Source organism: Coenobita brevimanus, chromosome 8, assembly GCF_032717465.1.
Source record: "Coenobita brevimanus isolate Jiangsu-jjx chromosome 8, ASM3271746v2, whole genome shotgun sequence".
NCBI classification, from domain to species: Eukaryota; Metazoa; Arthropoda; class Malacostraca; order Decapoda; family Coenobitidae; genus Coenobita; species Coenobita brevimanus.
In genome coordinates, this window is record NC_136961.1 from 36,064,451 (window position 1) to 36,081,101 (window position 16,651).

General features: G+C 39.8%; 1 pseudogene; it reads right to left on the bottom strand.

The window, feature by feature from the left end:
- Positions 1 to 9,191: 9,191 nt before the first annotated feature.
- On the bottom strand, positions 9,192 to 9,310 carry LOC145409064 (5S ribosomal RNA; annotated as a pseudogene).
- Between the last annotated feature and the right edge of the window lie 7,341 nt (positions 9,311 to 16,651).

A 16,651-nucleotide genomic window follows, 5' to 3' on the forward strand; every position in this document is an offset into this window, starting at 1 on the left:
AAAATTTCCTTGAGTAGACTACTAATAGTCCAAGGCCTGGGGGGAAGTGGATCCTCCTGCACACCTGCACCCTCCTCATCAAATATCGGCACAGACGGCTCAAAGCCTGCACCATCCTCCCACACAAATATATCCACTCTACCCACACGTGGTAAAGAAGGCCGTCTGGCAGTTGCACTGTGTTTTCCAAGCACTCGTGCACGACCACGTGCACAGCCACGGGCAGGGGGGAGGGGAAGAGAGAGGGAGGAAAAGGGAGAGGGAGAGGTGGGGGAGTAAGCAGGTGATGACTCACCTGACACGGAACTTTCCTTTGAAGACGCTCGGCACTGCGTATCACCATGTGGCTCCCGTCTAGGCAATACAACTCCTGAATGGCCTGGTTGAGGTGATTCTGCCCTTGAAGTGGTAAGCTGAGGTGTGGGGGAGCAGTGGAGGAAGATATGTCGGCGAGTAGGTGGTGAGAGTGTGGGGGAAATGGCTCTGCGGCGTTATTTCCGCAGATGTCCGCCAGGTCCACAGCCACTTTCTCGATATCCTGGGTCGGAAAGCCCTCTCTGGCGTCGGAGAGCGAGTAGGGGATGGAGGGCGAGAGAGCTCACTCTCCATGTGGTAGCTTTGTTTGCCCTCTGATGACGTACTCTCACTCAGTGTTCGAGATGACACAGATTTGTCTTGGGCACGTCCTATGGCACTATCACTAAGCCCTTTCTCTGGCACAAAGGGCATGACTTTAGCGGGGGTCGATGAGGCGATTGGCCCTTCACGCGGTGTTATGGAATCGAAAGACGTCGAGGAAGATGACATGGTTCCTCTCACTACCACTGTCGAGTACAGACTGAACAGCGCAACCGCAGGGTACCTGTGGGTCCTACCTACCCCGTACGTATAACAGAAAACGGTCCCACACTCAAACAGTGGCGCGAATGTGAGTGCGGTATAGCAAGGCAACCGGCGGCCCTGCACGCCCTGAATCCTGTCGTGCATACACGTCAACCGGCGGATAAGGGTTAATGATCCAGTAGGGGAACTGCTGAGAAATAAGGTCACTTCATTTGAATTCTGTTGAGCTTGTTGGGTATTCTTACTTAATGTTAAACACCCAAAGAAATCATGGTGTCATTATCACTGAATAAAGTAGCGAGGAGTGCGGTAACGCGTGAGTGCGGCCAAAAAGTTGTGGCGCTCTCAGTTCCGCTACAGGCTAAAAAAAAAAGTAATGGCGTTACCACCATTGTTCAAAATAGTAGCCGTGCTATGTAGCGCCGCTACTAATAGCGGCGCTATTCCCATCTTTGTAGACGGCCACCATTCTTCTCACAGATATATCAATAGTGGTTTGCCTCAGGGCTCTGTCCTATCATATCCACTCATACACTGATGATTCCATCCTTTACCTTTCCATTTAGTTCTCGCAACATCCATCTCGGCAGTTACTTCAACAAACAAGGGATGAGGCTATGGCACACCTAATGTCTGACTTAGCTTGTATATCTGACTGGGCAAAATTAATTTTGTTGTTTTTAATGCATGGAGGACTCAGTTCTTAAACTTATCAACCCGACAAAATCTTCCAGAGGAGTATCCACTAATGTTTAACAATATCCAGCTGAATCCTGCATGATCCTTAAACATACTTGGTGCTTTATTCTCTCGGGATTTATCTTGGAAAGATCATGTTATATCTTTTGTAAAATCTGCTTCCAAGAGATTACATGTGCTAAGCTGACTCCATACCTTCTTTACTCCTGCACAGTTGTTGACTTCATACACTGGTTTTATTCGCCTATCTGTAGAGTACAACTCTCATGTGTGGGAAGGCTCCCAACAATCAGCTCTTCTCAACAAGGTGGAGTTAAAGGCTTTTCGTCTCATTAACTCTCCTCCTCTTACTGGCTCCGTTCAACCTCTGTCTCTTCATCATACTGTAGCATCTTTACCTCTTTTCTGTCGCCACTTCAATGGCCACTGCTCCTCTGAACTGTCTGCTTCCATCCCTGCACGTCTACAACGGTTACATAGCACCCGTCTAGCAACAAACTCTCATCCGTTTTTAGTCCATCTCTCTAATGCAAGAGTTAACCATTACTCCCAGTCCTTCATTAATGCAATAGGTCAGCTCTGGAATTGTCTCCTTCTGGCTGTACTTCCTACCTTCGATGATCTCCAGTCTTTCAAACACTGTGTCCAGGCATCTCGAAATTAACAGAACTTGAATTTAGCTCTTTGTGTCTTATGTTTTTTTTTTTTCTTAGAAGGAATAGTTTGCAGGCTCTTGGCCTTTGGTTCCTTCTTCCTTGCATGAAAAAATATGCAAATTAGGTCCTGATACCAAACTAGAAAATATTTTGTGCAGTTCCTCTAGTGCATTAAGATTTAATCCAATTAAGTGATTTTAGGTAAATTTTTACAAGTGGACAATACACCCCCCAGGTAGTGCAATATATTTTTCTGGCAGTTTTTTATGCGATTCGAATATTTCTGACCTTCATTTTTGTTGGAAATGCCTCATTGTCCCTGTTTTACAAACATTGAAATTTAGTGGACAAGTAGGTGAAAATGAAGCATTTTCCGGAAAAAATGAAGTAAAAAACAACTGAACTCGCATCAAAAACCACCAGAAAAGTATACTGCACCACCCGTAAACGTAATCAAACAGACCAAACCAAATGAAACAGACCTAACGCATCCTCACCAAACACAATAAAACTAACCAAATCTAACCCAACCTACCTAATCTATCTTAGGGGAGTATGTAACGTTACCTCACCAAACACACAAAACCAAACCTCACCAAACACAATAAAACTAACCAAACCTAACCCAACATACCTAATCTATCTTAGGGGAAAATGTAACGTAACCTCACCAAGCACACAAAACCAAACCAAACTAAAACCAACATACCTAACCTATCCTAGGAGAACGCTTACCCTAAAGATATGATGGTCCAGGACGAGGGTCATCTGGGTCGTTGTCGTCTTCCGAGGGTAGGCCAGTTGGAATAGCGGCAACAGCACCAGGTCGTTCACGTGGCTGATTTGACTGTGGCGGGTACAGCGCGGCTGCAGCAATAAGGAAGTGGTGTAGGGTTTGCTCAGGGTTCGCATGAAGAAACAGATACCTAGAGAAGTACTGTTCAAAATATTCAATCCGTAGTCCAGGACGCTTAGACCATTCCTTGACGTCACGCCACAGTCTTTCAATGGTCTGTGTATTGATAGTAGGGTCGTCTGGGTCCACAAATGCCTCCTTGTGGTTAATTACACGATGCGTGTACCCCTCGTCCGCCAACCGTCGATAGGCAACCCAACCATCACTGTTAACAATGCTACCTGGCCGAATGAATTTTTTGACAATCGGTACAAGGGTTGCAGCACTCCTGTCAAGTACTTTATTCCCTTTCACCAAAGGCACCAAGAAAAACCTCTTCCTGACAGTTCTAATCCCTCCAAAAAGCCACATGTCCCTTAAGTCTCTCTCACGATCATATTTTGCCCTCACAAAAAATGTCTCGTCAATCTCAACGACAATGACAGGTCCCCCGATGGGTGGCTTGTTCTGTAGCCAGGAAAGGGTCACTTCAGAGCAAAAGCTTATCCAGTCCACACTTGTCTTTGATAACCACTTCAAACACGTAATAATAACATCGTGGTTCCAGAACTTTTGAATCCAGTGGTTTATGAACAGTATAATTTGCCAGGTAGGAAGGTGTGTGTTGTCCAAAAAACATCCTTTGTAGTCAGACACACAAAAACTACACTGGACCCGTTTCTTGGTTTTTCCGTACTTTTTGTACCGACCACAGTACCACTGATGTTTGTCTTTTCTAAATTTACACAGTTCCTGACAATCTGGGCAATAAACTTTGGAAGGTAATACACCGTTTCTTCTAAAAAACTCAATAGCCTCTTCAGGTACTGAGTGGAAAGGTTTAATCACTCGTAAATAATCAATATCACACCTGGGACACACAGCACATCTTTCTTCTTCAGAGGCCATAGCGAGAAGGATTTAAATTTTCCATCCGGATTGAATCAAAGAGTAGGATTCAAATCTATTGGCAGAATTCCATCACGTGACCTAAAGTAGGGATATGAGTGAGTGATAAAAACCTACGAGACACATGTGCAGATGAAGGGATGAAAAAAAAAACGTACAAACGCATGCATTTTTTACCCGGAGTGGCCGAGTGAAGATCCAAGGTAGTTTTTTTTTGGAATTTTAAATTAAATTCATTATCTCTGAAAATAGCAATTTCCGAATGGAGTAATGTTTTTTTTTTATTATCCTTAGGGACTATACTATACGTTAATGGTGCTAAAATTCCAAAACTGCATATTTTCCACTTGTAAAATAATACCTGATTTTACAGCAAAAGAATTTTATGATATAAGGGAAAATACGAGTATAAGGAAAAGATCTCAGGATACAGTGAAAGCTAACTCAGTGCATGTGCCGGTAAATGTTGCAGAAAAATAGTGCAATATACATGCATATTGGTTTTGCTGTGACAGTTAACTCGTAATTACATTGTGCAGGTCCCCCAGGGCAGTAAGAACTTAGCCAAGCAAATGCTTTAGAAAATAAGATAATAACGTGTAGCAAAAGAAAATAACCTCAGGGATAACTGAAGTTGTCTTACGGAACACAGAACGTAATCACAAAGAAAGTGAAAATAATCCTTAGCAACAAGTAATGTGTAACATGGCTAGGAACATGTTTTCTCTCTCCCATTTCATACACCATAGTGTTCAGTGTCACTGTGGGAAGGACAGAAATACTGGATAAATAAACAGAGTGCACCACACAAACAAGGGGTGTTGAATCATATATACGGCAATGGCAGGGGCAGTGGAGAGGAGTCTCGAGGTCAAGTGGGGGAAGGAGGCGCGTGAGCGGGTGCGAGCGAGGAATCCCTGCCTGGACCAGGCACACGACAGGCTTTGTGATGTAGCAGCGGACTCCCCCCCTCCCCCCCCAAACAGTCTCCCACAACCCCGAAAATTGCTTTCATTCATCACCTACCTTCACAGTGCCTCCATCTAGAGACCTGAGGATGCTTGCAACAGAGATGAAGGATGGGTGTGCATACGGATCTTTAATTGAAAGTTCCATGTCCTGTTTTTATGGAGCAAGTTACCATTATTTTCCTGTGATCTTATATTTAGCGTCAGTTTCATTTGAGACTGTCAATAATTGTTTCTCTGCTATTAAATTCTGAAGAGGGAGAGCAGAACACAACATCTGTTAAGAAAGCATACTCTTGCATAGATACTTACCAGATACAGTAATTACCATATGCGCCAAACATTTCTTGCAGAAGTCGTATTCAGATGGTTGTAAATTATAAATAGATATACGTCATTTACAAAATTTCTACATTTAGGCTGAATATCCGTCGTGAATATTGATATTTTAAGCTGATTTCTAATCATATAACAATGATATATATAATGGAGTGAAATGCCCAATAAGGACCACGGTTGAGCGACCAAATTATGCCATTTGATTCATCGAGCAATCATTGACCAGCAGTAGTGTCGCGTCTCTTATTATTTATAAGATCCGGGTGTGAGTAATGGAAGGATGGCAGGAGTGAGTGAGAATGATAATTCTTAAGTGGAATTTTGTATTGGGAGTGTTGCCTATTACAGCAGCCTCTGTCTGCACACACATACACAAGTACGTATACACAGAGAATAGAAAGGAAGCAGCTCCGTTGTGCAGAAGGCAGTGATTAACTTAACAAGTGTGAATGACCGGAACATGAAATACAAATGACCACCTTTACAGGGATGGGAAGTGAACTGTCTAACCAAGATGTAGTTTTTCATAGATTAGAACTGTGCATAAAAAGCAAAATGCTAGGCCAATCATAGAGAGTGGGAGAGTACGAAGGTTGTAGATACTTGTACAGTACCAGGCCCCTGAGTAAGGATGGGGATTCCGTCTCATTAAAACCAGTAAACCGAAACTAATGCTTACACTTGTTGCCCCAATGTCTCCCGATATTTTTGTATACCTAAATGAGGTACTTTGAAATCATTTTTTTAGGGTGTGTTGGTGTTTTTGAAAATAATAAATATATGCTAGTAATGATTTTCATTACTAAATAATATCATTTTGAAAACTCGTGTTTATGACCGTGGTCGTATGTGTAGCTATTCAGCAGCAAATCTTAGACTGTATTTTTGTTGGCGGAGGTATGCACTTTCCAGGTGCTTTCTACTTATAGCTTGTTCTTTTGACACTGGTGGTAATGACTACCTAAATATTTTCTAATGTGTGATCTTACGACGGTGGTGATAATATGGCTACCTGATGGTGTTTTATTGTTTGTCATTATAACTGGCTGAAATTGTTTCTCCATTGATATTATTGCCTGAAGTTGTTTGTAGTGTGGGATCTTACGACAGTGTTGATAATATGACATCCTGCTGCTGTTTTAACTGTTTGGTCTTTTGATACTGTGACTGCCCAAAGGTGTTTCAACTCTGTGATATTATGACGATGATGGTATGTGAGTGGCTGATGGTGTTTTTATTGTGTTATGACGATGATATTGTGCATAGAGAGCAAAATATAAGGCCGATTATGGAGAATCTAGAACGAGAGAGAGGGGGGGGGGAGGGAGCTCTTCATGTGAATGTGACTGTCCTAACAAATCGGATAACAAGTGACTACAGTAGACCAAAGGTTCCCAATTCTTTCCTGATCATTCCTTACTCTTGCTGTATATTTCTTTATTATTTCCCCTTCCTCAACTCTCAAACAGGGAACCCCTTCCATTTGGGAGTCCTTTTAAGAATAACTTTACGTTCTACAGTTATTCGTCTCAAATTAGCGGTACTTTACAACGTATCACGACGAAGACAAAAATCTAGGTGTGTCATGAAGAGATTGACATAGACTTTGGAATGATAAAGAGATTTTCTGCCTGAATATAGCATGCTAATTGTCTGGGAACAAACATTCATACATTGCTCTAAAATAAAAATAAAAAAAAATAAAAAAATAAGCAAAAAAATTAACCCTATGCTGTAATAAATTTATTAAAAAAAAAAACTTCAGAAAATATACTCTGGCCATTCTGGGCATATATGTAAACTCCCCCCCTCCCATTTCCAAATTTCACCCAAGAGGGAATTCACAGCCTTTTGGAAACCCATGTTCTAAGCTACACACACACACACACACACACACACACACACACACACACACAATGTATATAGATAAATAGATATAGATACATAATAAGGAAACTTTTTCATTCCCAACTGTGGCAGAAAAATAGCTGGAAAACTTGAAGATCGTGAAACATTTTCACTTTTTTTGGAACGCAAAGACGGATAGTGATAATACGTCCCCAGATCCAATTACACAATTGCATTATTTATTAAGGCCATCCTTTAACAAAGTGTATCTTTATATTCCCATGCTCCCATTACTCGGTCTCAGCTGAATAATATCGTCTGGCGTTAGCTAGCATAAATTACGAGATGATACAACTATGAGAAGGCTAGGTTATAGGCTCCAGAATAAGTGTCCATGAGTTGTGGTGTGAGGGTTTGTGGCGCCGTATACTGCCACCTGTGTCAACAATGAACCTCAAATGAATGGACTATTTAACCTACTTGTGATCAGAGTCAGATATGAATATGTTAGGTCTCTTTATGTGTTTTTACCTGTCGTGCATGGGCTACCGTTTGCGAAAGAAAACCATGCGTGATGTTTGCACCATGTCCGTGAGGCAGCTCGTACACACCAATTCCCCAAGGCGCTGGCACGGCAGTCACATCCTGAAATGAAAATAATCAGTCCTGGGAATGTCACACACACACACACACACACACACACACACACACACACACACACACACACACACACACACACAGTGAAAGAAATCATTAAAACAACCCAAAACTGGTCAAAGTTTCAGCAGATATCAACAAAGCTACTGTTTCTCACACGGAATATTATTACCAACCAGAATGTGAAAATATAATAAGTAAAAATTCAAATGGTCTATATATTCTCTCATATAATATCAGAAGCATTCCTAACAACCTGGAATCATTGATTAATGATTACTTACTTTCTGTGTTATCGGATATTCATTTTATTGGAATTTGTGAGAAGATTATCTAATGAAGTTGAAAGCATATACAGTATAAATGGCTTTAGTTTATTCACAAATAATAGAAATCGTCAAGGAGGAGGCGTAGCTGTATATGTTGGAAATACTATAAATTGTAGAGTTGTCGACAATATGAATTTTAATAATGTATGTTTCGAGTCTCTGTTTTTAGAAGGCGGTTCCGAACCCTCATATTTGGTAAGAGTAATATATAGAGGACCAAATTCCGATATAAAGTTATTTAATACATTAAATGAGGCTTTATTCGATAGTATTAAACTAACAAAGCGTGTCTGTTATTTTATAGGAGATATTAATATCAATCTTATTAAACATAATACTAATAATTATATGCAAGAGTTTTCTAGTATAATATTTGGTCATGGATTCTATTCCTGTATCAATAAACCTACGCGAGTCACGGTTCGGAGTGCATCTCTTATTGACCATATTTGGTCAAATGATTTTACGAATTCAATCAAACTGGGTGTTTAATAACTGATATTTTTGACCACTTCCTACCATTTATCACCAGCACTAAATATCTTGATAATAAGACAGATCAAGTGAGTATTACTTACAGTGACTAGAAAAACTGAAATATCTCTGCCTTCTGTGAGTCCTTCATTCAGTTAATGAAAATTATTCGTGTCTAGTGGAGTGTGTATCAAATGCGACAGAGGAACATCTTTTAAATACAATTAAACTATCCGAGGAAAGACTTTTAAAGCCATGGATAACTAAAGAATTAACAGACTTAATAAAAACTCGACATAAACTATACAACGAATAGACTAAGAAACCAATAATATATGGAAAAGGATTTAGACGATACAGAAATATGGTCAGCATTAAATAAGAAAAGTCTAAATAAAATGACTACAAATTTAAAAATAGAATCAGCATTCGGCAAATAGCAAAGTGGTATGGAAAGTTCATTCATTCATTGCCAGACGCCATGTATCCCAAACGGGGTGGCCAACGGCTTAGAGTTAATTGTTTTACAGGGAGGGGCACTAATCCTCCACCAACCCCACCTGACACGTAGGGATGCCAACAGCATCTGGTGTTCCCAGGTGGTCACCCATCCAAGTACTAACCAGACCCAACGTTGCTTAACTTCGCTGATCGGACGGGAAGCGGTGTACTCAACGTGGTATGGAAAGTAATTGGTGATATTTTGCAGAACAGAGCAACCAAAAAACTCCCTACCGATAAGATGGTGATTAATGGACAAATGGAGTGCGACTCTCTAATCATATGTGATCATATAAATATTATTCAACAGTTGGACAATAATTAGCCAGTAATTTCCCAGTATGCCAAACATCCTCATATCAATATCTTAGTGGTAATTATCCCAACTTTCAATTAACCCCATCCATTCCTGAGGAAATATCAAGTATTGTAAATGCCATGAAAGACTCAAGTCCTGGTTATGATGGTGTAAATATAAAATTATAAAATGTACAGTAACCGTGCTGGCCCCTAGGATATCAGTTAATTAACACCTCATTCCAGTATGGAGTATTCTCAGATAACCTCAAAATAGCTAAAATTGTACCTATTCACAAAGGAGGTGACAAACTGCAAGTTACTAATTATCGTCCTATTTCAATATTATCATCAATAAGTAACATCATGGAGAAGGTCATGTATGACTGAGTCGTGAATTTCTTGAAGGCTAATACAATCTTAACAGAAAAACAATTTGGCTTTAGGAAAAATTATTCACCACAATTAACACTTGTAAAATATTTAAATCATATTTTACAACAGTATGATAGAAGAAATTTTACAATCGTTGTATTTCTTGAGCTGTCGAAGGCTCTCGGCACTATTAATCATGATATTTTAATAAGGAAATTAGAACACTGTGGAGTTAGAGATAGGGCATTAAGTTGGTTTGTCAGTTACCTTTCAGGTAGACACCTCTGTACCGATATTAATGGAATAAAGTCAAGTAAAAAATTAGTAAAAACTGGAGTGCCACAAGGCTTAACCTTGGGACTTTGCATTTTCTTATTTATATCAACGATTTCATCAGTTCTTCAAATGTTGTAAATAAAGTTTTATTTGCTGATGACACTAACATATTTTACTCACATTCAAATGTTTCAGTTCTTGAAAATACTGTTAACTTCAAACTAGAAAAGGAGTCTACCTGGGTGATAGCAAATAAATTCTCTCTCAATATAACTAAGACTCATTTTATGCTCTTTGCTGGAAATAAAAACTAGTCTAATTTAAATATTAAGTTAGGAAATAACAAAATTGAAAAAAGGAATACTACAAAATTTCTTCGTGTAAAAATCGACCAAAAATTACCATGGAAAGAAAAAGAGGACTTGATGATCTATCAGTACTTGATTTTATATTTACTAGGCAAGAAAAAGATATTGACAAAATAATGTATCACCCTCCATTCGCCAGAAGCGACCATGCAGTATTAAATTGCAACTTCAGGACTGCATATGGCATAGTTACCAGTAATGAGAGTTACAAAAAGAGTCCAAACTACAAAAAAGGCAACTACCATGACCTGAAGAAGTACTTTTTATATTAGATTGGGAAAAGGAGCTTAGAGGACAAGATAAAATATTATGTATAGAAAATTCTGTGATTTCTATGAAATAGGACTCTAAAATTACATCCCTTAGCACAAGTCAAGTCCGGAGTAATTCAAGGTGGTGTTCTATCGCCTTTACTATTTATATTGGTCATTGATTAAATTATGAAACGCGTTGGAACAGAAACCGGTGCAGGTATACTTTGGGGAGAGAACAGGAAACTTTTGGATTTAGATTATGCAGATGATATAGTTTTGATTTGTGATGGGCCAGAAGAGATGCAGAGAGTGTTGGACTGTTTGGTGAGTGAAGGTCGTAAGGTGGGTTTGGTTATTAATTGTGGAAAAACTGAAATAATCAATATGAATATGGAAAATGCGCAGGAATGTGTAATTGGAGGTATGGTTGTAAAGCAAGTTGATAGGTTTAAATATTTAGGTACTTATTTAGCCAAGGATGGTTCTTTGAACTTTGAATTCGAGGAAAGGTTAAAGAAGGCTAATCAGGCAATGGGAATGCTTAAAAATATTTGGAATAATAACAATTTTTCTGTGCATACAAAAATCAAACTTTATAAGGTAATGGTTAGGAGTATCTTAATTTATGGACACGAGTCTTGGTACAGCACAGTGACTATGGAAAATAAATTCTTGGTGTTTGAAAATAAAGCACTTAGAAGAATATTAGGAGTTAAGTGGTGGGAAAGGATACCAAATAGTAGAATTAGAGAAATAACGGGAGTGCAGCCGATCGATGAATATGTTAGATTCTCACGATGGAAGTGGCTAGGACATGTGTATAGGAGACAGGGAATAGTACGAGGTACACCAGGGTGGGTGGCCCTTGGTAGGAGAGGTAGAGGAAGGCCAAAAGAGACGTGGGTGAGGACAATGAGACGGGAAGCTGGAGATGAGTGTTGGGGAGATCTTGAGGAGTTAGCACAAGATAGGATGTGGTGGTGTGAGTTCATCGAGGCCCTATGCATCCCCGAGGGTGCCACAGGAAATGATTGATTGATTGATAGCACAAAAAAACAAAATTGAAGATAAAGAAATGGTTTTATACAGAATGTACAAAATCAAAAGAGAAAACACATTTGCTGTGGATTAGATAATGAAGACACAGTAGTGAGAGGGCATATAAAAATTATTATAAACAGGCAAGTAATGATGAGACAAGGAAAAGGAGGGAAGCTCAAAGACAGTTTGAGGAAGACATTATAAACGAAAGTAGTGATTAACCTATGCTGTTTTACAGCTACATCCGAAGGAAATCCAAAGTTAAAGATAAAATACAGTCAATTAAGGATGGGAGGATCATCTATACAGGAGAGAAAGAGATTTGTGAAGCACTAAATAAAAATTTCCAATCACTTTTTACAGAAGAAAATAATTTTGAAAGAGATGATATGGAACATGCATGTCCACAGATATTACCAGATTTACAAATATCAGAAAAGTACAGGAAGATTTAAGTAAATTAGACAAAGGAAAAGCATATGCTCCTCACGAAATTTCAGGTTGGGTGCTACATGAATGTGCAGAAGAGTTAAGCAGACTAATATATTTAATATTCAAGGAATCCTTAGGTCAAGATAAACTACCTTATTTTTGGAAGAAAGCAAAACATTGTTCCCCTATTCAAGAAAGGGAATAGACAGAATCCACTCAACTACCCATCAGTATCACTGACCAGTGTTGTAAGGTACTAGAAAAACTGATATGAAAAGTTTGGGTAAACCATCAAGAAGAACACAGTATGATAAGAGAAAGGCAGCTCGATTTTAGAAAGGGAAAATCATGTGTTACTCATCCGTTAACTAGTATGATGGAGCTGCAGAAACATTACAGAAAAGAAAAGGATGGGTGGACAGTATCTATTTAGATTTCAAGACAGCATTTGACAGAGTACTGCACCAAAGACTTTTATGAGAACAGTACCATCAAGGAGGTATCCAAGGCAACTTGTACTGTTGGATACAGGATTTTCTCAGAAAAAGGGAAGTGAAAACAGTACTAAGGGGAAATTAACTCATCATGGAGGCAAGTGACTGGCGGAGTTCCACAGGGCTCAGTGGTGGTACCAGTTATGTTTTTAGTATTTATACATATGACATAGACAGTACCACTGAGAATGGGAGCTATCTAAATATGTTTGGTGATGATGCAAAAATACAAAGGAGAATTACTAACACAGATTGTTGCAAAGAGCTACAAGAAGAATTAAATAAACTTAATGAATGGAGCAATATGTGGCAAATGGAATTTAATGTCGTCAAGTGTTATATAATTCTATCTATCTATTGCCAGACGCCTTAATCCCGTTTGGGGTGGCCACAAACAAATCGCCTCCAAGTCGCCCTGTCCCCCGCCATTTCACTCCCCTGCTCCCAACTCACACCCTCCTCTCTCATATACCTCTCCACCCCATCTCCCCATCTCATCCTCGGCCTCCCCCTCCCTCTTTCCCCCTCCACCTCACTCACATACACTCTCTTCGTCAGTCTTTCACCCTCCATCCTCTCCACATGGCCAAACCACCTCAGTGTGTTCCTCATAACGCTTCCTATCACATCCACATCAACACCACAACGCTCCTTTATATCCTCATTCGTCAGCCTGTTTCTCCATGTGACTCCACAGGCTCCTCTTAAATAACTCATTTCCACGGCTCTCACTCTTGACTTGTGTTCTTCCAACAACGTCCAAGCTTCATTTCCGTACGTTAGAGTTGGTATCACAATACTGTCATGTAATAACTTTTTCACTTCCATGTTCACTTCCCTGTTTCTTATCACTGCTTTCAAAGAACCAGCAACCTTTCTTCCCTGCTGTACCCTTTCAAGCACTTCACCCTCCAAACCTCCATCCTTACTCATCACACTACCCAAGTACTTAAACATACTCACATTTTCCAATTCCTCACCCTCCAACCTCGCTGTACATTCACTGACTTCACCTCTCGCAAAGACCATCACTTTACTCTTCCCTACATTCACCTTTAGAGTCCGTTTCTTACACACTCTCTCAAACTCATCCACCAAGCCTTGCAGCTCCCCTTCGTCTTCACTCAACAACACAGTATCATCTGCAAACAACAGTACAGGGAGTTTCCAAACACTATCCTCTCTCACCAGGGCCACTCCAACATCCACTACCCTACCTTGTACCTCTTTTATTACCCCATCCATGTACAGATTGAACAACCATGGAGACATGACACATCCCTGTTTCAAACCAACTTTCAAAGAGAAAAATTCACTTAGTTCACCATCCACACGCACTGCAGCCTTCGCACCATCGTACATAATCTTCACAGCATTCAAGAACTTCCCATCTACTCCATATATTCTTAACACTTTCCACATTCCTTGTCTATCCACCCTGTCATATGCTTTCTCCAAATCCATGAAAGCCGCATACAACTTCTTTCCCTTCTCTAGAAACTTTTCCACTAAAGATCTGAGAATGAATATCTGATCTACACAACCTCTTCCCTTCCTAAAGCCTCCCTGTTCTTCTCCAACTAATTTCTCTGTTCTTTCTCTAACTCTGTCAATAAGTATCCTACCATACACTTTTCCTATTATACTAAGAAGACAAATGCCCCTATGATTACCACACACTTCTTTTTCCCCTTTTCCTTTGTACAAGGGAATAATTATACCTGATTTCCAAACCTCCGGGACTCTACCTTCCTCCCAGGCCAATCTGCACATCTTCCACATCCATTCTACTACTATCTCTCCCCCATGCTTCAGCATTTCACCACACACTCCATCGATTCCTGGGGCTTTCCCTGATTTAACTTTCTTCATTGCTTCCACAACTTCTATCCTACTGATTTCTTCCTGTCTTCTCACCTCCCTCCTTCTCCCAGCCATTCCCCAGCCACTTATACTCGCATTACTTCCATCCTCCACGTTCAACAATTCCTTAAAGTGTTCTCTCCATCTGCTCACTTTTTCTCCCTTCTCCACTAGTAATCTACCATTTTTTATCTTTCACTCCCCTGCTAACTTCACTTCCACCCTGTCTTACTCTTTTCACCTCTTTCCAGAACATTTTCTTACAGTCCCTCCACTTTACACTCAAATTCCTTCCAAATTCCTCATCCACTCTCTTCTTACTCTCTCTTACTAATCTTTTCACCTCTCTCTTTCTTTCTACATATAACTCTCTCTTCCGCCTCTCAACTTATATAATTAAGTTTGGTAAAAGTGAAAAAAGACCAGATTGAGATTACAAGTTAGGAAGTTCAACCCTACACATATCAGAAAGGGAGAAGGACCTGGGAGTGATTATCAGTAACAGACTATCTTCGGCTGACCACATCAGTTAGAAGGTAAGTAACATGTATACACTGCTTGCTAATATGAAAATAGCATTCACATCCTCGTATATAGGCTAAGTGAAATCATGCCGAGAAGGATATTTACATTATTCATCAGACCAACCCTGTAGTATGTATGAGTAATCTGGAATCCCGATATTTAAACAAGAAAAAAATTGTTTCATTTAATGCTAGTAAAAAACTCAAATATATACAATTTACTAATAGACAGATATTGCCTGACTCGTATATCACCTTCAGTGCTACTAATATTCCCATCTCCAAAAGATTTGAAATTCTCGGTGTCTCACTAAACAGTGCCCTCAGCTGGACCTCTCATGTCAGATCACCTCCTAAAACCGCCTCAAATAAACCTGGATTATTGTACAGAGTCCGTAACTTCTTCATTGACGAGCAGTTACAGTAGCTATAATTTATAAGACTCAAGTGCGATCTCAGCTTGAATATTGTTCAGCCGTGTGGAATGGATGTGGAGAGGTTGCACTAAAACAGGTAGATGAAATTCAGAACAAAGCTGTTGGAATTATGAAAAACCTCTGCTGTTATAAATAAACTCCCTCCCCTACCAGTAATAAGGAATGTTGCCTCCCTTGCATTGTTTTGCATATATTATTATGGCAAATGCATAGACAAAGTTGCATCCATTGTGCCGCCTCTCCATGCCTTCCTTCGTGCTACTCAGGCATCTGGTAGCGTTCATGACTGGAATGTCACACAGCCATATTGCAGAACTTCTGCCTATCAGAATTCTTTTATTTCCCGAACTGCATCTCTCTGGAACTCGCTACCCCGGAGTTGTTTCCCCCCAAACTTCAGCCTGCACTTTTTAAGTCCAACTGTCACAGATATTTTATGAATGGAGGACACCAGTAATCTGGTGTATGGATTATTTTTTTATTCATTTGTTTTTCCTTCCTCTGTTCTGTTATTAAAAAAACATAGATAAGATTGAAAAAGTACAAAGGGCAGCTACAAGATGGGTACCAAGCTTCAGAGATTTAAACTATGAAGAAAGACTAGAAAAACTGAATATAACAACACTACAGGAGAGAAGGAAAAGAGACGTGGTTATGCTATATAAATGCATCTCAGGGAAAGAGAAAATAGACATTAATGAACATATAACCTATGGGGAAGCATCAACAAGAGGACACTGCAAAAAAAGACACACACACATAAAAAGAGAGGCAATAAAAAAAGGAGGTGCGCATCCACACGTGTGTTCAAACAACTGTTGGCAACATGTAAGCAACACAGTAAGGAACAAGCTGCAAACATGTTGGGAACAGCAGCATCCAGATCGTGTCAGCAACATCCTGATGAAATATCAGCTGCCTGGTATGGACATACTTATCCCATTACCTCTGCTGCCAGTGTTCTAAACTGCACTGAAACATGTTTGCATACATCTGTCCAAATACTGCTGCAAACATGTTCCCGAAATGTTGCCAGCTGTGTTGCCAACATGTTTGAGTACACATATGGACTTGCCCTAGGGAAATTCAGTTTCCCAAATAGGGCAATTAATCGGGGGAATGCACTATCAAATGATACAGAGTGTGCCAAAACAATTCACAAATTTTAGGAT